The 13,013-nt window shown below is 43.2% G+C and overlaps 1 long non-coding RNA gene across 1 annotated transcript; it reads right to left on the reverse strand.

Annotated features, from left to right (window-relative positions):
* Positions 1 to 1,962: 1,962 nt before the first annotated feature.
* On the reverse strand, positions 1,963 to 5,142 carry LOC310705706. Its single transcript, XR_014525461.1, has 3 exons — positions 4,827 to 5,142; positions 3,041 to 3,081; positions 1,963 to 2,319 (listed from the first exon to the last, which is right to left on the reverse strand). It is a non-coding gene; the product is annotated as an uncharacterized lncRNA (long non-coding RNA).
* Between the last annotated feature and the right edge of the window lie 7,871 nt (positions 5,143 to 13,013).

Raw genomic sequence — 13,013 nt, forward strand, 5'->3', positions numbered from 1 at the left:
TTTGTTGTAGACAGATTGGCTCTGCACCCCCTGTCTCAATGACCTTTAAATGACTGCTTTAAAAGCTTTTGTGTAGCTATGTTGAATCACCAACTCTTCTGTCCCAATGCTGCCTCCTGCTTCTTTGCCCATCTAGCAGCTGTCAACAAGACTCCATTGCTCTCCCCTCTGCAAAACATTCTTATAATGATGTTCCCTCTAAAAAGCAACCTCTGTATGTGTGTGTTTCATCAGGGCCACAGTGAAGGGGGAGCCAAGATCTCACACTCCCCCACCTGCAGTGACAGATTTACGTATAAGCTAAACAAGCTATAGCTTAGGGTCCCTCTCTCTTGGGAGCCCCCCAAAAATTTAAAGGGGGAAAAACCTGGATGTACGTTTCCAAAATATAAGATTAAAAAACAAATAAATTAAAACCTACGTACATCAACATTGTTTTGTGTTGTGTATGGACCTATTAGGTCCATAAATTACCATATAGCATATATTCAACACAAAAAACAGTGACAATTTGTTGTTGACAAAGGACAGCTGGACATATAAAGGGCCCCATTACCTTCAGTAGCTTAGGGCCTCATCAAACATAAATCCGGCCCTGCCCACCTGCCACAGATGCAGCTGCTTTTGGAAGAAGAAGGTTAAGCCAGGAGACTCAACCCAATCGCAGATCTTGCACATCTAATGATTCCCATTACGTAAACTCTCCATCACAGTTTTCACTTTCTGACTCTCCATTTCTGGAAAGATAAATCAGGCATAAAGGTGCTGACCTTTAAAGCCCTAAACGGCCTCGGTCCAGTATACCTGAAGGAGCGTCTCCACCTCCATCGTTCTACCCGGACACTGAGGTCCAGCACCGAGGGCCTTCTGGCGGTTCCCTCACTGTGAGAAGCCAAGTTACAGGGAACCAGGCAGAGGGCCTTCTCGGTAGTGGCGCCCTCCCTGTGGAACTCCCTCCCACCAGATGTCAAAGAGAACAACAACTACCAGACTTTTAGAAGACATCTGAAGGCAGCCCTGTTTAGGGAAGCTTTTAATGTTTGCTGTATCATAGTATTTTAATATTTTGTTGGAAGCCGCCCAGAGTGGCTGGGGAAACCCAGACAGATGGGCGGGGTATAAATAATAAATTATTATTATTATTATTATTATTATTATTATTATTATTATTATTATTATTATTATTATTGGCTAGGCAGAAACAGGACCTAGCACCTGTTGCATTTATACTGGCCTAGCTCATACTGAGTGCCTACGTAGGATCTGGAGACCTGTCTCATTCTTGGTTCTCACGAAGTCTTGTTGCAAAGTGTTCACAGGGATGTTCACGCCTTACGTTCAAGGAGTGTACAACCTGTTTAACCGTGTGTACAAGTAGCTGGACAGTGCAAGTGTAGTATTCAATGAATGTACAGTCTCCACTACATACAGGTTTGCTGCTATCAAAAGCAAATGGCTTCACTAGCAACTACTGAATGCATTGCTTAAGAAATCCCCTTTTACTGGCAAGATGGCCAAGCATACTGGGTACCTTTTCTTTCCTAAAATTGTTTCTTAACAGGGGTTATAGTCAATAGGAAGAATTGTGGCAGAAAGTGGAATGCAACTTTTAAGGGCCTTCTCAGCAGTGGCTTGTGGAATGTCCTCCCATCAGATGTCAAGGAGATAAAGAACCACACGACTTTTAGAAGATATCTGAAGGCAGCCCTGTATCAGGAAATTTTTAATGTTTGATGTTTTATTATGTTTTTATATGTGTTGGAATTTGCCCACAGTGGCTGAGGCAACCCAGTCAGATGGGCAGGGAATAATAGTAGTAGTAGTAGTAGTAGTAGTAGTAGTAGTAGTAGTAATGGACTAAAACACCAACTTTAAAAGTAAAAGACACTATTTTTGTAACAATCATAGACATAGCTATCAAAATATTGTAAAGACATACTTCTTGTTAGAGTTGTTCAGTAGAATCCTTGATTTGGACCTTGTTAAGAGTAGAAATGAATCTCTCCACCACAAGAATGAGTTTCAAAACTTTACTGCAGAATAATCTTAAATATTAGTTACAGTAAGATAAAAGTTACAAAATAATAAAGTAACAAGTTGCTCTCAGGTACCAGCCAATATGGTTCAGTCCTTTATACAGTTTAGTAAACTTTCCTCTCTCTGGTCCCAGAGAGAGATCCTAGGTTTTTTCATCACTGTGGAGCTTAGCTGCAGCTGCACCTGTTACAGCTAGCCTTCACTGCCTTCTTAAATTTCCTCTCCAGCTGTGAGAGAGCTGCAGCTCAGGTTTCTGTCTATGAGCCATCAGGTAGCCTAATCCTGTGAAATGGAAAAACATCAGTCTTCTGCTTTCATCTAGACTGCAACCTCTTGCGTAATGTAAATTTCTCTATTATGCAAATGCAAACTTTTACGTAAGTCTTAACTTCGGTGCATACAAACATTACATTTTCTGCATATTAGACAGTTTCACTGTCTTTGAGAAAGTATGCTTTTCTTTGACATAGGAATTCATATGCTTTTCTACTCAGAATTTGCAAGATCTTAACAGGGATTCCTGATGGTTTAAATATGCATTCTTAAATATTCACCTACAGTTAAGGTTGGGGGAGAACTTAGATTCAGTTGGGACCTATCAAATCTGCACTTTCTGAAATAATATGCAAAATGAAACAGCCATCTTTTGATATTTGCACTGTTTTTGCATTTTACAATGCAGTTCTTCATCTAAGCAATATATACCGTAAATGCATATAAAGTGGTACCTCAATTCCTGATCGCCTCCGTTGTCGAACATTTTGGTTTTCAAACGCTGAAAACCCAGAAGTTAATGCTTCCATTTTCAAATGTTTTTCGAAACTCGAACGTGTTATGTGGCTACCGCTGAGAGCAAGAAACTCTTGCAACTAATGGGAAGCCGCGCCTCAGTTTTTGAACCTTTTGGAAGCCGAACTGTCTTCCGGAATGGATTACGTTCGAGAACCGAGGTACCACTGTATAAGTAAAAAATTCCCATTAAATGCTTAGCTTTTGCCCTTACTTTTAACCAATTGATGTTTCTCTTGATTCCACTTGGGTGTCCTGGTGAGAGAAAAGATAGGGTTGAATTTGTTTTTTTAAAAAATAAACTAATTTCATAAACTAAACTTCATACAATGTGGCTCTGGTAACCTTTGGATGCAGATGGAGGGGGCGTCGTTTAGAGAGCTTCATGAACTTTGTAAATAAAAAATGGGGAACACGTAGCCATGTTGTTGGACCACCATCAATGACCACTGAGGATGATGAGAGTTGTTATCCAACCTCTGAAAGGTGATTGGTTCCCCATTGTTGTTCTAAAGGCATATCCAGGGAGAGAGATGGAGAGAGAGATGCTTTTGACAACACAATTCCCCTCTTATTATGGTGGCCTCCCCTGAGTCAGAACCACACCTAGCAGCAAAATTAATTAACACTTTTAAGTAGGGGGTCATATGAACCCAGGTATTTTCATGCCTGCTAAAGCATAGCAGTTTGGTGTGACTGCTACAAGTGTGAAAGCAGAATCGTTTTGTTGCTGTCACCAACCTCTGTACATAAATGAAAAATAACATTAATTTCATTGGGGAGAAATAAGTGCAGAGTAGTTTAAATGCTCTGTGGCCAGGACTCTTCTGCTATGGCGTCTTCGACATTTGAATTGCAAACAACCTTTCTTTGGGGGAAGGGTGGGGGCTGGAGAGAGAGAAAAACGAATTCCCTCATATAGAAACCTTGGATAACTGCCTCATATGTAGTTATACAGGTCGCTGCCTTCTGCATTTTTACAGTGGCACTGGCAAATATTTCAGAAACCCTGCTGCGCTTGCTTTCTTGCTAAGAGAGCATACTGCTAGTCCCCCGGAGGCAACTGTCAATATTCAGAGTAGCTTCACTAGCTGCAAAATGGGATTGAAAATTAACAGGATGGACACAAGCGACACTGGCTGAAGTGTTCAGATTAATCTTGAAGAGGTTTGGGACACTTCTCCTTGACACAGCCTTCTCCTGACACCAGGAAGAAACACTGAACAGGCAAGGATTTGGCTATATATTTCAGTACCACCATCTTAAGTAGCTGTATCAGTAACTCTGAGTCTTGTACCTACTGCAATGATAGCCAGAAAGATTATGCTTCTCACTTTTCTGTGTTGTTTTCTGTCCTGTCCTTCATTCAAGGAGGAGAATGGCTCCAGTGGCAATTATTAAAGAAGATTATAGAAAGAAAAGGGAAGAAGCTGTGTGAGACAAACTTCTATTGGCACCATCTATTACAATATTGAACACAGTGTCAGGAAAAATTAGAATCTGAGGAGGGCTTGTTCTTTAATGTCACTTAATTGTCGTCAGGTGAATTGAAATAGGCGATGAACGTGTCAGTGTGTGCTATCAGTATGGGCAGATGTCACATTGCTTTTTTAAACACACACACACACACACACACACACACACACACACACACAGGCACATAACAAGCCCAGCACAAATGTCCTTTCCTGCAGCTGAGCAGCACAGCTAAAAGTTAGCCCCAAATCAATTTGATATCAACACATTAGTGGGGGTTGATTTCACTGCTGTGTGCATTTGCTGTCGAAATGGCAAAGAGTCACTGAGATGGCAAGCTGAGGGGTTTGGTTGTAAATCGATGGTATCAAAACAACAAACAACAACAACAACAGGCCACTACCGCTCCCATAGATCCTTCAATGGAAATTGACTGATCTTTTTAAAAATTTCCAAAGAAATCGTAACCATTCTTTAAAATGCCCCCAAATAGTAAAAATAAATAAATAGCCATGCTTAGTTACCAGACGAGCTGTTTCCTCCTACTGCTTCAGCAAGGAGCTATTGTGAAAACTTCCAGCTTTTCAATCTTTCCTTCTGTCAAAGCTTCATGCCACTTTATATGGGGGCAGGGGCAATGAGGCCAGTTGCCATGGTCCCCACACAGGAAGAAGGCCACTTCAACAAGGTCAGATCTGTTTTCTTCCGAGGCAGTAATGCTGGTGGAACGCCAGGACCAGGAATCATTTCAGTGTGTTGGGTTCGCCAGCTGTTGTTAATGGGCCATTAACTTTGGCAGAATGGTGTGTTTTTATTGCCCTGATCTTTGGTCTGAAAATTTTAACAATGGACCCTTTAACTCCTCCCTTTCCCCCCACACCCACAGGCTGACCAATAGCTTGGATGTCAGGGTGATGAAATGATCATTCGTCCCAAGAATGTCAAGGAATATTTACTGGCTCAACTTGCATTCTTAGAATCCTGAACATGTCCTTTCCCCATGAATTACTGTATTTTCACCACACTTTAGAAACACACATTATAGTCACTGGCTGGGCCATTGCCAATTTGACCTCGTATTTTGGAAGTACCATAAGCTGTTCCCACATCTTCACCACTCAGTGGCGTAGCGTGGGGGGTGCAGGGCGGACCGGCTGCACCGGGCGCAACATCTGGGGGTTAGGGTTAGGTGGCGCAAATCCACGGGTTAGGGGGCGCAAATTACTTGCCTTGCCCCGGGTGCTGACAACCCACGCTACGCCACTGTCACCACTATAGTAGTAATTGGTGGTCCCTTGACACTCTCCCTTTCCTGGGACAAGTCAGGCAGCTAGGTCAGAGCAGCCAACTTGCGGGGACTTATACTAGTGAATGGTGATACCCACCAAATTCAGCTTGGATTGTCAAATATTCACCAAGGTGCAGACATTCAGGCATGTATAAATCGGCAAGTATATTTTGGATGTAGCCTTTAAAAAGTGGAAGAATGGAACCACAGACTTATCTACAGTTAAAAGCAGCTTTGTTCTCCAGAGATGCACAAAATAAGTACCTCGTTGCAAGATTTCTCCATAATTGATAGTAAATAATATAGCACAGTTGAAATATATTTCTACCAGCAGATGGCACACTTAGATTACATATTTCATAGCCACTAAAATATTTCATTATTCCAGATTACCCCCCCCCCTTTTTTTTTGAGGGGAGGGGAGAGAACCTTGTTTAATGGTGTTGCTTGTTTAAAAACATCTTATTCTATTTGACACACTCCTTGTCTAAGAAGTATTTTACAGAATAATAGAAACATAATAGAAACACAATCTCCACGATGGCTGAATAGGCCTATGTGCAGAATTAACCTTGACATCAAATCTATTTAATGCTTATGTTTTCATCTTTCTGACATAAAGATCAAACAGTTTCCAGGCAAGAATGTTTCGTTGGCATCTGCAGGAGAAATAGCGTGCTGCTTCTTTTAATGGATCAGGATTTCACCCTGCCTTTTCCCTCACTTGCCGGACTCAGTTTAAGCTATTCAGCTGAAGATAAATTTTGTTTCAAATCAAGCAATTAGGTTACAAATAGTCCAAGTAGATTTCTGGTCATCAGCTAGGGAAAGACAAAACTGGGACCTGAAATGTTTGTTGCTGTGTATTCCTATAGGATGGATTATGAATAATGCATAACATTTATATAGCACTTTAGAAGGTTCAAAGCATTGCATGCACATTGCTGAAAGCTGGAGTCCTGAGCAACGCCAAGCCTCATAATTAACCCTCTTGAGGATTTGGAGTTATAAATGACCCCGAAAGAACATTCAGGTGCGAAACGTACCACTAAGCAGTATCACGTCACACTTCAACAGCAAGGGATCAATTGACTCACCAAGGAACAACCCCCCTTTTTAAAAAACAACAACAAAGCAACACAAAATAACAGAAGGTTTTGCTGAAAGGGCACTGGGGTCATTTAGAGCCCAATTAAAATGTATGTACGAGGAAAATAAAGAAATAATGCAGGTTTAATATTGTGGAAAGTCACATTTAACTACCCTAGAGATACTTTAGGGTTTTATATACAATATTTTTATATTATTCACACCTCTAGGCCCTAGAGGTCTTGGGGGGTTTTGAACTGAAGGGGCAAATTCAGGAGTATAACAAACTTAGAGATCTCCTAAGAATTAATACTGGAGAGTCATTACAGAGGTCAAATACCATCGCTGTATACTTGCTACTATTTTAAGTCATGGATGGAAAACCTGTGGTTGCGGACTTCAACAGACTCATCAACAGTCAGGGATGGTGGGAGTTGTAGCTCAAAAGTGTCTGTAGAGCAATAGGTTTCCATCCCCCTTTTAAATATTTCTAAACTGTGTTCCCTTAGTGGACTATGAGGCAGGGTGGAGTCACCCTCCTCACCCCAGTGTTGCTGCAGCAGCTTACCTGGATAAGAATCGGGCAGGCCACACCTGTGCAAAGCAATGAATTCAGGTTGGTACACAGGTGCGCTGGAATTCCATAGCTCAACCAGGTGCCCTCGATGGTCCACATTTCCAAAAGAGGGAGATGGAGCAAAGTATTTTATATTAAACAGCAGTTATTTCTAAGCACCTCTTGTTTCTCTGAAACTATATAATTGAGGATTATTGACCTCAATTCCAGATTTGTAGACTGTATATAAACTTATTCACGTACGCTACAACAGCAGCAATGTTACTCACCCCAAAATGGAAAGATGCAGAAGTCCCAGCAAAGGAAGAATGGATACAAAAACTTGTGGAATATGCAGAAATGGCAAAACGTACCGGAAGAATAAGAAATCAAGATAACAAACTTTTTATACACAAATGGAAATCGTTTATGGAATATTTACAGATAAATTGTAAACAGATAAAAACATTGGCAGGATAATTGTAATAACCTGTGGTTTTATAAGAGTATATATTTAAGCAGATGAATAAATGAGCAAATTAAGTTAATTTGAATATGCAGAACATATTAAAAATAAATTTAAGGAACTGCAGAAAGAGGGGGAAGGAAGTCAAGTTGTGAAATGCTAAAATGATTGTAAAATTAGTGAAATGTATAAATCTGAAAAGCATAAATAAAATATTTTTTTAAAATCACACCAATACATAAATTAAAACATTAATCCAAAGTAAACACAGCACAAAGTAAATCCCTCTTCCATAAAATAGCAGTGGACACTCTATAAAACTGACCTCCAAAAGCCTGGCAAAAGAGAGATATCTTCATCTTCCTCCTAAAATCATGTTGAGTTGAGAAGTATATCAGTGGTGAGATGTATGTCATGTAAAAGTACCACTAGGGTACACATGGCTGATTTCAACCCTTACAGAGGGATTTTATGCCTTACAGCTGGGGTCCTCGCTTGCTGATCTTAAAAAAGGGACAGGTTGTCATGAGAATCATAGAATTGTAGCGTTGGAAGGGACCTTGTGGATGTCCAATTCCCTGCAACGCTGTCCCACATAGGGATCGAACCTACAAGCTTGGCGTTATCAGCATCATGCTCTAAGCAACTGAGCTAAGACAAAGACAAGGTATTGTCCCAGATAGCTGGGTCCCATGTCATTCAAGGCTTTAAATGTCAGCATATGCACCTTGAATTGTGCTTGGAGGAGAGTTAGCAACCACTGTAGCTGTTTCACAATGGGAATGACATGCTACCACAAGCACGCAGGCCCCTGAATTTTGCAGTAATCGCAGCTTCTGAACCGTGTTTGAAGGCAGCCTCGTGTCCAACAGTAGTCCAACATGGAGGACATCTTAAAATCAGGTTTTCTGCTCTGGTTCTGAACATATGATCACCATCATTTCCCTGCATAGCCACGTCATTTCTCAGCATGGTTAACTCTTGCTAACCATTGCTCCAGCAAAGATGGCAGTTGGTGCACCAGCTGAAGTTGGTCAGAGCAACTCGTAACTTCTGAGACTATCTGCACCGCCAATGACAACGATGGCTCTAGAAGTACCCCCTCCATGTACTCACTCAAAGGGTTTGCAACGTCACCCATAGAAGGCTGCTCTGTCTACCCATTGAACCAGGAATGGACCATCCACAGCTGTCAGGTACTGAACTGAAGGGGACAAGATTGAGGAGGAATGGTGGAGATCGCTACCCCCTTCTCCTGAAGCTTCCAAGAGGAAGGCAGTATTGATTACAGGAGGAGTTTGAGGAAGGTCACAGCTCAGAGACAGGCGAACAGAAGAGTTGGGAGGTGTTGGGAGAAGGGAGTGGGGAGACAGAGCCAGAGCCAGAGCAGCCAGCTGACACGTTATCACTGGAAAATATTTCTGACCCCCCCTTCTCCCAGAACTCGGTGTTCATTGAGAGTGCAAGAGCAAAAGACTCAGAAACAATTAGCCCCTGGAGACCACCATATGCGGAAGTGTTGTTGCAAGGAAGGGAGGGGGGAGCTCAGTGGGAGCAATGCCATTGATGGGAGACAGACTGCATTCCTTTGTCTCTCGCTGTGATGATTGAATAAACTCATTAGTAAGAACTCTTCTTTGTTTTTCTCTGCTTCCTGCTGCCTCCAGTGGAGGGAGAGAATTCCCCGAAGCCTGACAACAGCATACCGTATTTTTCGCTCTATAGGACACACTTTTTATCCTCCAAAAATTGAGGGGAAACGTGTGTGCGTCCTATGGAGCAAATGCAGGCTCCTTGGCTTCAGCTATAGCAACGCTAAGCCTCCGAAGCGCAGAGGGAGTGCTCCCTCTGCGCTCCGGAGGCTTCACGTTTCTTTCACTGAAGCCTGGAGAGCGAGAGGCATTCTCCAGGCTTCAGGGACAGCCGCCTGAAGGCCTTCGGAGCGCAGCGCAAGTTCCCGCTGTGTTCTGGAGGCTTCAGGTTCCTTTCGCTGAAGCTGGGAGAGTCCCGGAAGGCTTCAGGGATAGCCACGCGCAGCCCCTCCGGCAGGGAGAGGCTGCACATGGCTATGGCTTCTTTAGTGGGGCTAAAGAGGAAGCCAAAACAGTGAGCGGGATCCATCCTGCTCGCTGTCTTCGTTTGTGCCATAGCCACGCGCAACCCCTCCAGCAGGGAGAGGTTGCGCGCAGCCTGTACGCTGCTCTTTGGGGCTGGGGTGGAAATAAGATTTTTTTTCTTGATTTCCCCCTCTAAATACTAGGTGCGCCCTGTGGTCCGGTGCGCCCTATGGGGCGAAAAACATGGTACATACAAAATATGGACATTCCTCTAGATGGCTTCTGTCTCCTGCGTTATGATATTTTTGAATAGGTGAATAACGAGTGCCCAGTAGTGTCTTGTGATGAGGTGGAGCTTCCCTCTTGACACTTACCTCACTGAGCAAAGCTGGAGCAGGACAAGGAGGCACCAAAGCTGAGACTGAGTGGGCACATCCAAGCCCCATCCAGGTAAACTACAGTGATGATGGCATCATAAGGTTGGTCTCACACAAGGGGTGCCACTGCAATGGCTAGTTCATCTGTCTATGTTCACTCTCATTACATTGCAGTTAATTTATTTAATAAGTGGACACATCTGGGACAGCAGCAGATATGGATATTTATGGACTTCACTTCCCATCAGTTCCAGTCACAAGGCAACTGGTCCAGGATGATGGAAGTTGCAGACCAAAACAATTGGTTGAACAATCAACCCTCTTCCCAGGAAACACTGGGAACTGTGTGTTTGGGAGGGGGAATAGAGGTCTCTTAGCATCTCTACGGGACACGGGTGGCACTGTTGGTTTAAGCCACAGAGCCTAGGACTTGCTGATCAGAAGGTCAGTGGTTCGAATCCCTGCGACGGGGTGAGCTCCCATTGCTCGGTCCCTGCTCCTGCTAACCTAGCAGTTTCGAAAGCACATCAAAGTGCAAGTAGATAAATAGGTACCACTCCGGCGGGAAGGTAAACGGCGTTTCCGTGCACTGCTCTGGTTCACCAGAAGTGGCTTAGTCATGCTAGCCACATGACCCGGAAGCTGTACGCCAGCTCCCTTGGCCAATAAAGCGAGATGAGCGCCGCAACCCCAGAGTTGGTCACGAGTGGACTAAAGGTCAGGGTTCCCTTTACCTTACCTAGCATCACTACAGCACCCTTAAACTACAGTTCTTTGAAGAGAAGCCATGTCTGTTTAAAATGGTGTAATAGTGCTTTAAATGTATAGTAGATGATTATATAATGGTACAGATAAAGAGAACTGCCACTTTTCTGAGGAAGGGTGCCAAGCTGAGAGAATCTATTTGATAGAATTATCTCACAAGTTCCTGTAAAATGGAGGACTGGACGACAATGAAAACAAAAGATAATAGAGTGGTACCTAGGGATGCGAACGGGATCCATTCTGGAGCCCTGTTCACATCCTGAAGCGAACGCAACCCATGTCTGCACATCTGTGTGTGTGCGGGTCACGTTTCAGCACTTCTGCGCATGCATGTGACATCATTTTGACGGTCTGCGCATGTGCACGCGGAGAAAGTTGGAAGTAACGCGCTCTGTTACTTCCGGGTCACCACAGAGTGCAACCCGAATTTGCCTAACCCGAAGCCTATTCATCTCGAGGTACGACTGTAATAATAATAATAATAATAATAATAATAATAATAATAATAATAATAAAAACAACTATCCTTGTTTTAAGCTATGGAACTAGAATATAACTATCTGGGAGTGGGGACTCAAGATTTCAAAGTACATCCCATAGAGGGGCTGAGGAAATCGTGGGAAACTTTTGGCCCATATGCCTAATTAAATTCACGAGGCCTTGAAGGTTGGTTCAAAATATTTTTTACTTACCGTGCTATCAAGACCATTTTGGAAAAATCTAAGTCTGGGTCCCAATTTATGGCAGGTATAAAATTGCAGTTTTGGAGAACACCATTGCTACTGGAAGGCATCAAAATCTGGTTTTGCTAACTGTAATTTCCAGGCTTACAAGCATAGCAAGCCCAGCCAACATGACAGGATCACAGCATGAAGATGCTGCTTCAAATATTGACATATTTGTGGTTTGCCTGATGTTTGTGTTTCGGTTTGTGACAGTCACGTTCCACATACAGAGCTTCACATCTATTGTGCGCACTGTTGTGCCATTATATCTTTGCTGCAATGGCGTTAACATCTTGATAATGTGGTCAGCGGAGCTGAGCAACAGGGCATTAGATGAAGCTCCCACTGATATTGTGGCCTGAGCAGTCTGCATTCCACTGATGTGCTATGATTTTGCTGTTTTTCAAGCGGGGAAGAATGCTGTCGAGCATTTTGCAGCACATGTTGCCTTGAAAGTTCCGTCCCTTTCCTTGACCATTCCCTCATGTCCTTGCTAATCAGATTGTCATACTGGCTGCACTAGCCAAGGGCATTGCGTTTCTGCAAAATTGTTATTGCTGAGAATCAAAGATACGCAGTGACATTTGTATGCGCAATGCGTTCCACTTGTTTAGCTAGCAGCCAGATCATTTAACATGACAATTATCAATGTGAATGGAATAGATGAGGACTCTTCTCTTGCAGCTCACAAATGGGACAAGGGGAGATCAGTTAAAGCAATAACGATGCACAAATCAGAAGCAGTTCTTCCACATTTTTCAAGCAGCTGAAGACAAAAAGGTGTTTTTAATGGCTAGAATTCTAGGAACTGCTGAGCTTGCAAGCAAAACGTTTTAGGATAGGAGCATAAAGACAATTGTGCCCCTCCATCATGGCACTGCAGTAGCACTGTGAGCCAAGCCCAGTTGCCATTTTGATATAGAACCTGTTCTCATACGGGAAAAACCAGTCGTCGCCACGTGTGATGTAGCAGTACTGTACAAAGAGAGCTGTTAAAAAAGAATAGTGGGTGGGTGGCATGTGGAGAGACAGAACATGTGTTCAGTAAAATCAAACTCTGCTTTTATGACCCTGTTTAATACCTCTGGGGAGATACTGTGCTCTAGAACAGGGGGCCAACTTGAATAAAATAAGCCCCACCCCACATAATTGCTGACAAGACATGGAACACACACCCCACTTAAATGTCAGTGCCCATTAACTTTGAAGGGGCCTTTGGATGGGGGCCTAGGGGACCTCAGCCTGCAGGAGTGAGCTCCTACGGACTAGAACAGGGATGGCCAACTCCCAAGTGACTCCCAAGGAAAGCCCTGTTTTCATAGAATCATAGAGTTGGAAGAGACCACAAGGGCCATCGAGTCCAACCCCCTGCCAAGCAGGAAACACCA

This window comes from Podarcis liolepis, assembly GCF_965112155.1.
Source record: "Podarcis liolepis genome assembly, chromosome: 4".
NCBI classification, from domain to species: Eukaryota; Metazoa; Chordata; class Lepidosauria; order Squamata; family Lacertidae; genus Podarcis; species Podarcis liolepis.